Consider the following 8,851-nt stretch of genomic DNA (forward strand, 5'->3'; position numbering starts at 1 on the left):
TATGTGCCTGTGTGGCTTTGGACGAAATCATGTCTGCCGTAGATGAACGTGCCAAGGCCAATCATATGGAAAAAATCAAAACATGCATCAATCACTACGTCTTGGAGGCACCCAGCGACGCCTGTGCAGACCAGAAAAAATTCAATAAAGTCTACAACGGTGTGATGTTAGCTTCCTTGGATTTTATCTGCTATCGTGAATATAGACCTCCCCCCAGAGATAGGTCTGACTACAGCACTTCTTATGAAGAACCAGACCGATGATTGACATTTCCATTGTTACATAAAACTCTACATGGGAACAGACTGCTAGCTTTCACTCATTTCAACCATGAACCTAGAACTACGCGAGAACCCTCAATGGGCTGGGGTGGCTTTAGACGATTTATTAGAGGTGGCGTTCGACAAGGCTGACTGTGATGACTTTTGTGGAATCGAAGGCGATTTGACTTCCTACATCAAAACCATGGAAGGTTTCGTAAAGAATACCACCCATGACTTGAGCCTCAATGTGCTTAGTGATTTTTTGGTCGACACGCAACACTGTAATCAGCTATACAGACAACGCTTCACAGATGAACAAGACAGCGACGATGAAGTGTTTGTAACACCCAATAAGACGGAGGACATTAAGGAACAAAAGGAAACCACGGAACTTTTTCCAGAACATTTGATAGCCATTGTGAACTCGTAAAACCATGGTATGTAGACACGTGGCGTGACAATAAAATTCGTTTTGTTATTACATATATTCTTTTGTTTTGCTGTGACACTTGCCCCTGCGCCCTGTTTTCCCCTCTTATACCACATGCGTAAAATGAGCATTTAGGATTCTTATAAATACAACTTCTGCTTACAGTCATAGTCGGTTAGATTACAATATCTAACCCGCGATACCCAATCGTGTACTATATGGTCCATTCTCTTTTATCTCATTAATCCCGCCGGCATCTTGGATTCTTTTGTTTCCTTTGTTTGAGACGTCACCTTGAAAACCGTTATGTTTTTAAATAGATGCAAAAACCCAGCACATGAACCTAGCGGTATGAATACTAATTTCTAGCCCTAGCCTCTTTTTTTTTTTCCTACCGCCTATACCTACGTGGTATGAATACTAATTTCTAACCCTACACCCACCCCTCCCTCTTCTTTTCTTAACCCTAACCCTAACCCCAACCTCTTACACCTACGTAGTATGAATATGAATGAACCCTCGTATACCTAGGTAGCATGAATTAATTAGCCTCATCCGAGTGACTCGAACCCAGACCTCTACGGGACGGCCAGTCAGACGCCCTAAACTACTAACGCGGTGTCAAACGAATGTGATGATGTATAATTTGGACAAAGTAGCGCCATGCATAGAGCAAAAGTGTGACGAATCAGCGTTGTCTGCAAAACGAAATGATGTCGCAAAAGAAGTAAAATATGCAAAAGAATTCAGATCTCATCATGCGGTGTTTGTTAATCGTTGTGATATTAACAGTGGTGAGTACCATGTGCGAAGATGGTTCGATCGTGAGCATAGCAGAATGCCATTAAAAAAACTAGAAAAGCTTTCATGTAAAAACAAATAAATAAAGAAACTGATGTGCGGGCAATTCTTAAAACATTCCTATCTCATCAAAAATGTATTGCTACATCAAATGCAGAGTTAGAAAAAGCAGCAGTAATGACAGTATTAAGTTTGTATAAAAGATGAGAAAGAAATGGCATTCTAAACAGTCAACACTGAATCGAAAATTGTTGAGTCGTAAAGACTCTGAGCAAATATCTATCTTTGTATAGCTGTAATACATTAACAAGTGTGTGCAGGAATGCAAGCCACAGAGGTCATTGTGCTACACTGTATGCAAATGAGTGCAATGACATTGAAACAAATTGTAGATCTCCTATGCATGGTATTGATCCTATTCTAACAATCAAGGCACCGTATAGTCAAGGTGATATTATGTACTTTGATGAAAATTCTGGAAAACAATGTGTTGTTATGAGATTGATTGATCTGATTTATAATAAGATAATAGGAGTACATACCTGGTACAAATTTTGGAGATGGGTAATCAATTGTATTCAACACTGTCATGATGTACAGGGCAGTTGTATTTAAAGCAGACAGAAATACTGTCAATGATTGTTTTGTTTGAGGAAAATCACCAGCTTAAGTAAAGTGAAAGCTACACTGGTAATCCACATTATTGTGATTGAATAATTGAGGAACATTAGTACAGTATGTCTACAGAAAGGGCTTTTGAATCACTCATGTCCAAAAATCACTTTTCATTTATTCTGACAATAGAATGTAAACAGTGCCAGTATCTATTGTACTGATAATGGGAGTTATAAGATATTTGATTCTCATACAAGAGACAAATATGGTAGAAGGCATCCCTCAGGTACATGTGTATTATTAGAAGTACCATCTATTCAGGGCTTAGTACAGTATTTCCAGATTATAGACTCCCTCAATGACAATCATGAACTCAGAGGAGTGAAAATAAGTACGTATGAAATAACTGCAGTGAACAGTTTGAGAGAGTAACACAACTGCTCTTGTAAACAATGCTCTGCGGTAGGGGCTTATGCAATGTGTTACAGCAGCAAAGTCTTGTAGCTATTAGAAGTCCATAACCCTATGTTGCATAGCTGACTGAGGAAATAATTTATATAGTAACATGGGCATCAACAGGCATCTAAAAGGGGCAGATTTATACACGAGTCTTAATATTTGTGGAGCTGAGATATCAGTCCAAATTAAGGCTCATAGCTATGGGATGTTGTCCAGTGGTTTAAGCAATACAAAAAAGAAAGTTGGAAAACTTAATTTTCAACAACCACAGGGGAAATACAAAGTTTTTATTGTGGCTTGCAAGTTACTGTTAGGTATTACTTGTATTTTTCAACAAACAGTCAGAGCAAAGTACATGTCTTCCTTGACCTATGAAGATACTTGTGAACGTGCAATACAACAAATAAACATAAGTGGTATACCATCATTAGTACAAGCTATTTCTAACATTGTTACAAAGAAACTTAAAACAGGTATTAATCACTACGAAATGCAATTTTTGTCGTGTACATCTAACATAGACCTTCATCAAATCAGACAAATGCAAAACCACAGACTAAAATATAGTTATGATAATTTGGAACCCGCTCCAAAAATGAAAAGACTGCAACAGATATATTTTAGAAAGAAAATCAAATTCAAAGTTAGACAACAGCACAAGAATGAGACAAGCCCAACTATTGATATCTGCATCAATTAATTCCAGGAGAAAATCAGGGAAGGTCCTTCCTGGTATGCTGTGTATACAATGTTTTCACGATGAAATATACTTCCTTGCTTTCAGACCATTACGATTACAATTTCATAATATATCTTTTTTAACACACGCAACAATTGGCATGTACTTATCACCCTTGAGAAGGAGGACTCCTTAAATAAAAAGGACTGGGGGTGCTCGTTGCACCTTTTAGGGGTTAATAAGGTGGGCTTGGTACCCTTTAGGCTGTTTAACCTTAAAAAGTCCACAGCAGCAGCTCCTGTGATACCTTTTAGGGTATTGCACCAAAAATATGTGACAGTGCGTTGTTGTAGAATTGGTGTCTTTTAGGGATGAAAAAAATTTTATGCTACGCCCACAAACCAGGACCTTGGTACCTCTTAGTATTTCTTTTAGAACCTCTGCGCACCACGAATGGTCAACACTCATAACAGCACGTCTACCTGTAGCCCGACTTACGATCTTGGATCGTCTTGTTATACATAACGTTTCATACAACAAGACGTTCTGCGTTTTAAGATATTTCGTCATTCCGCGCTCAGGATATTCCGCCGCTCTACCGTTTTTCCATTCAATTATTCTGTTGAATAACTCAAGGTATGGTATTTCGCAGCTTGCTCACTTCGCAAATGTAGCAGCTGTCTTAAGCATAGGTTGCTGAACCAAAGTGTAAAATGATCTCTTTTTTCAAAGCTAAAAAAAAATTTCGTCACAGCTCCCATAATGTTCAAATATATTTGTTGAAATATTTCAGCAAGGGAAAAATTTTTGATTTAGATACACGTTGGTGGACGCCGCTGTGAATTATTCTGAGATGTTTATCGTCTTTTGTAGTGTTACGCCAGGAACTGAAAGGGTTCTAAATTTGGATCTACATAATGCACTGATTTAAAAGTAAAATTTTCTATCTCCAAAGAGAAAAATTTCCTCCAAGTTTTATGATGCGTTGATCACACCCGAAGAAAGAAAGAAATTTCAGCAGGGAAAATTTAGCTTTTACCGCGCGCAATCATGAAATCATTGTGAGATATTTATCATCCGATTCTGTCCTCTGTAGTGTCACGGCAAGAACTGAAAACATAATGTGTTGGTGGCTATAAGCCTAGAAGCATTAAAGGAGAGAACGCAAATGTGTATCAAGTGCGAATGTCGATCTAATAAGATCATTACTCCGAAATAATAATAATAAAAAAAACAATGTTACAACCGACTGTGAAGGTTTGGCTTTTCGAACACTCGTTATAGCAAGAAGGACCGAGTCTCCTCTTGTGTTTTGTTTTTCTTCATTCAGCTCACTGATCAACTCTCAAAATAAAGTCTAAAATACTTCTTTTAGGACTTTATTAGCGAACATGTTTGGGTTATAAACCTTTCGATCTTGAAGAATTAAAGGTCCCTGTAAAATTGCCAATCCTTTTATTTGTACGGGTTTGTAGAAGTGAATAACAAAGTCCTTAATATTCTGCCGCATTAAAAGAGGATTATTGAGAACTAAAAAGCGCAAAGAGGAACTATGCTGTTCAAGGGTCCAAACCAAGGCCACGAGATAAACCCAAACAAGGAATATGTTGTTCTCTTTGTTAATCTCAAATATATCAAATATTTTTTAAAAATTCGGTAAAGGGCAAACAAGTTCAAAGCTAGACAGCTGGGCATGAGAAACAACCAGGAAACGTAACGTGGGGCTAGGTCTACCTTCTAAACGACAAGCTTCACAAAAAAAATACTCTGCACCGGGATTTGGGTCAATATCGGAATTCGACTGTTACTTACGATCACTAACTCACTCACTCATTCACTCGCGCACTTATTCATGCCCGTAAAGTAGTGCTTTCGCCTCCTAATATATAGGTGGCAGTAGTCACAATAAGAACACGGATAATGAAATAATGTATTAGTTGCTGTAACTTTGAAATTACAAAAGAAGAGTACTCAGCTACGTACCGAGTACGGATGTCACACCACTAAGATAATCGGAAACAAGCAATAAGTAGCACTGGGAAACATCCGGTCAAAATTGGGTTAAGATCGGAATTCTATTGTAACCATCACTCAACCACTTACTCACTCACTCATCTCGACTGACGACATATTTGGCTTCGCCTCCTATAGCAGAGACATATTCGACAAAAGAACTCAAATATTCAACTGGTACACATGCTCTCATTGATAGATAGGTGTGTTTTAAGGAGGGTATCTAGAAACGGTTGAGGCGTAACGCCTTCTTCGTTTGTTCAATCCTATTTGAGTCGCGAATGAGCCGTCAAAACAACGGCTCACAACGGCCAGTCAGGGAGTGTCTGCGAAACTTCAAATTAAAAACAAGACAAAACAAAAACAAACCAGAAACAAATCACCAGGATTAAACTTACCCTCTTCTTTTAGATTGTTATTGCGCAAAATCATCACAAGTCGACTTTTTTATCCTATCAGTGTGCTAAAGGTTTTTCACCATAGATCAAGTTAAACGGCCAAGCCACGAGTTCATGGCTCAGTGATAGAATAACCGAGAAGGCTGTAGGTTCGACTTCTGTTGAGGAGCACTCGGAAGTCTTTTCCCATGTGTCACTCACCGAAGATCATCATCTTACATATAAATAAAACTGGCTGTTAGGGCTGCTAAGTTTAAACCTAGTAGATGGCGCGAGTTTTATTTTTAACGCACGTGCATTTAATGACCATCAAATATTTTCACTGAGGACTTGATTCCGTGACTTCATAGAAAGGCTGGTAGCAAAAGGTTAAAACTTATCATTCGCCTTCAAATTTTCTTTCTTTATTTATTTCTTTTTTCATTTTTCCTATTACACGTTAATTTAATCCATCTTACTTAACTTTATCCTACTAGATGTTGCTCATGCCTAAGCTAGTCTTGATACTATTTTCGCGTTAGGGACTAGAAACATTCATACCGTTTTCATAATGGATCTGAAATTCAACAACTTTATTCTGGCACATTTTCAATAATAAAAAAACATAACTCAGTGTCTCAGACTTTACCTCACAGACCGCAGCCGCCATAGCAAGGCAGCTTAATGATCTGTCGCCGTCTATTTTGAAGAGTCATGTCAAGCACGGTTGAGGAGAAATTAAGATTAACTTTTCAAGTTCACTATTAACAATTCGTTTTAATCTTCTTCATCCTATTCTATCCTAGTTCTGTCCTAGTTTATCATCAGCTGTCACTTCTTGGGTACTACCTGGCTCCAATCATAACTGATGTATTTAATGCCTCCCTTCTACAACATTCAGTTCCATTGTTGTGGAAGGAGGCGAATATTACACCGGCTCCTAAGGAACTGCCATTTACTTCCTGTAAGCAGCTAAGGCCTATTTCTTTAACAAATATAATTATGCGTCTGTTTGAGAGACTAGTGTATAGGAATGAATTATCTATCGTGTGCGCTAACCATATCGATTTAGATTTGCTTATCGAAAGGGACATAACTCTACCAGGGCATTATTGAATTCCCAGCATAACTAGCTAAAGTGGCTTGATGGAAATGCGGACTTCGTGTGGATCTTCTCATTTGATTTTAGGAAGGCGTTTGATTCTGTGTCTCACAGAACTTTTAGTTAGTGAGCCTAGGGATGTGGATATCAATCCATATATGCTAAACTGGCTCATCAGTTTCATTAGTAATAGAAAGCAACAGGTTGTGGTAGATAACATCTCTACCGAGTTTATAGATATAACCAGGGGTGTCCCCCAGGGGACTGTACTAGGTCCAATATTGTTCTCTCTGATGATAAATGATATAAAGCCATTCAGCCCCTCTAGCGTATTGGTTAAATTTTTGGATGATATCACAGTCAGGATCCCTGTTCGCGCTGAGGATGGCGACATAGCCGAGTCTGAAGTTAATGGAGTTGGTTGAAAAGAAACAAATGACACTCAATTTGAATAAAACATAGGAAATGTTACTGAAAAGTGGTTGCCTGAAAGTTCCACCAGCTCCTCTCGCTATTGTGGAGCGTAAATCCAAGCTCAAGCTGCTGGGTGTTACTTTTGAGGATGACCCTGTGAACTGGGACTCACATATCAATCACGTGCTTGGTAAGGCCAGCAGTCGTATGTATATATTTTAAGAGTTTGTAGATTTTATGGCTACCCTAAGGAGCAATTAGATCAGCTCTTCCAAAGCCTAATTATTTCAGTCTTCACATACGCTATCGAGGTGTGGGGTTGCTGTTATTATGATAAATATCTTAAGAGAATAGACAAACTGTTTGCTAGGGCTTTTAAGTCAGGATATTATTTGAAGAAATATACTATTTGTGATATTTTAGCCACCAGAGATAGCAAACTATGGATCAAGATCACTTCAAATACCACTGCACTTGATGATCTTTTACCGCCGAGACGTACTAGGCAATTACGCAGCAGGGCCTTGATTATATATTACCTAGAGTTCGTACTTCACGTTTTAAATCCACTTTTGTAAATAGATGTCTTTTTAGCATTGTCTGCCATTGATAGTTAGTTGTATTTTCTATTTTAATCTGTTTTGTATTTCATTCTTTGTAAATAATGACACGGTTGATACATTATTGCTTTTAATAAAGACCATTATTATAATTATTATTATCATTATTATTATTATTATTATCATCATTATTATTACTATTATTATTATTATTATTTTTTTTTTTTAGTTTATTAAACGTTGAAACTATTTATGGTTTCGTTCAAGTGAAAAAAAAAAATTTAGATATCAATTAAAAGGACACCGTGACTGTGAGGCTGAAATTTAATAGTTTTTCATTTTTCACTTTGATCAATGAATAGTTTCATCTTGTTAGAACAGTGCACAGACAATTAAGGGTCATAGTACTCATGCTCCCTTGATAGTCAATCAAATTTCCATCCCTCCTCATCCAGGGTCTCATAGACAATTTCGCAAGGGATTAAAAATGGCGTTTTCCTTTTGAAATATCTGTCCTAGTTTGGGATGTGTCTGTTTTATGTTAATAAGTCATGCAAAGTAAAGAACTTCTGAAGTCGTTTACCCAATCTAGCTTAACATAAAGTATTTATCTCAGTCAATTTACTGAAAAGGCCTCTGAAATATGGATAACTAATAACTCATATGCAGTAATGATAAAACTCTGTTGAATGCTCGTCAAATCCCGCGTAAGAAGCTTCACTGACAAATACCGAAGAGGAAAACTAGTATAGGCGTGGACGTCCTCGAGTGTAGGAGGTTTGCGACCTAGTGGGTTGCCTGCAGTAAAGGCGTAGGGTGAGTTTACGTTAGGAAGCGCGCGATCGTTTAGTTAACCGGCCATGTTTTATTTGGTGTCAGAGTCGACTGTAGGTGGAGGATTCACTCCTTATTTTTGACTGTCACTGAACCCCTTAGTACAAATTGCTTTCTCTTCCTAGCCTTACGCTGTTATTAAAATCAAACATGGCGGTCAGATTTTGCTAAGAAAATACTGAGCACTCGCTCGCCCAAATCACGCCTGCTCTACAAGCTACCTATTGACGTAACTCCACAAATAGTAAATAACAGTCTCTTTCTTTACGAGGTAAAACTCATACCTAAAGTTACAATCTGTGCG

Source organism: Stylophora pistillata, chromosome 11 (genome assembly GCF_964205215.1).
Source record: "Stylophora pistillata chromosome 11, jaStyPist1.2, whole genome shotgun sequence".
Taxonomy (NCBI): domain Eukaryota; kingdom Metazoa; phylum Cnidaria; class Anthozoa; order Scleractinia; family Pocilloporidae; genus Stylophora; species Stylophora pistillata.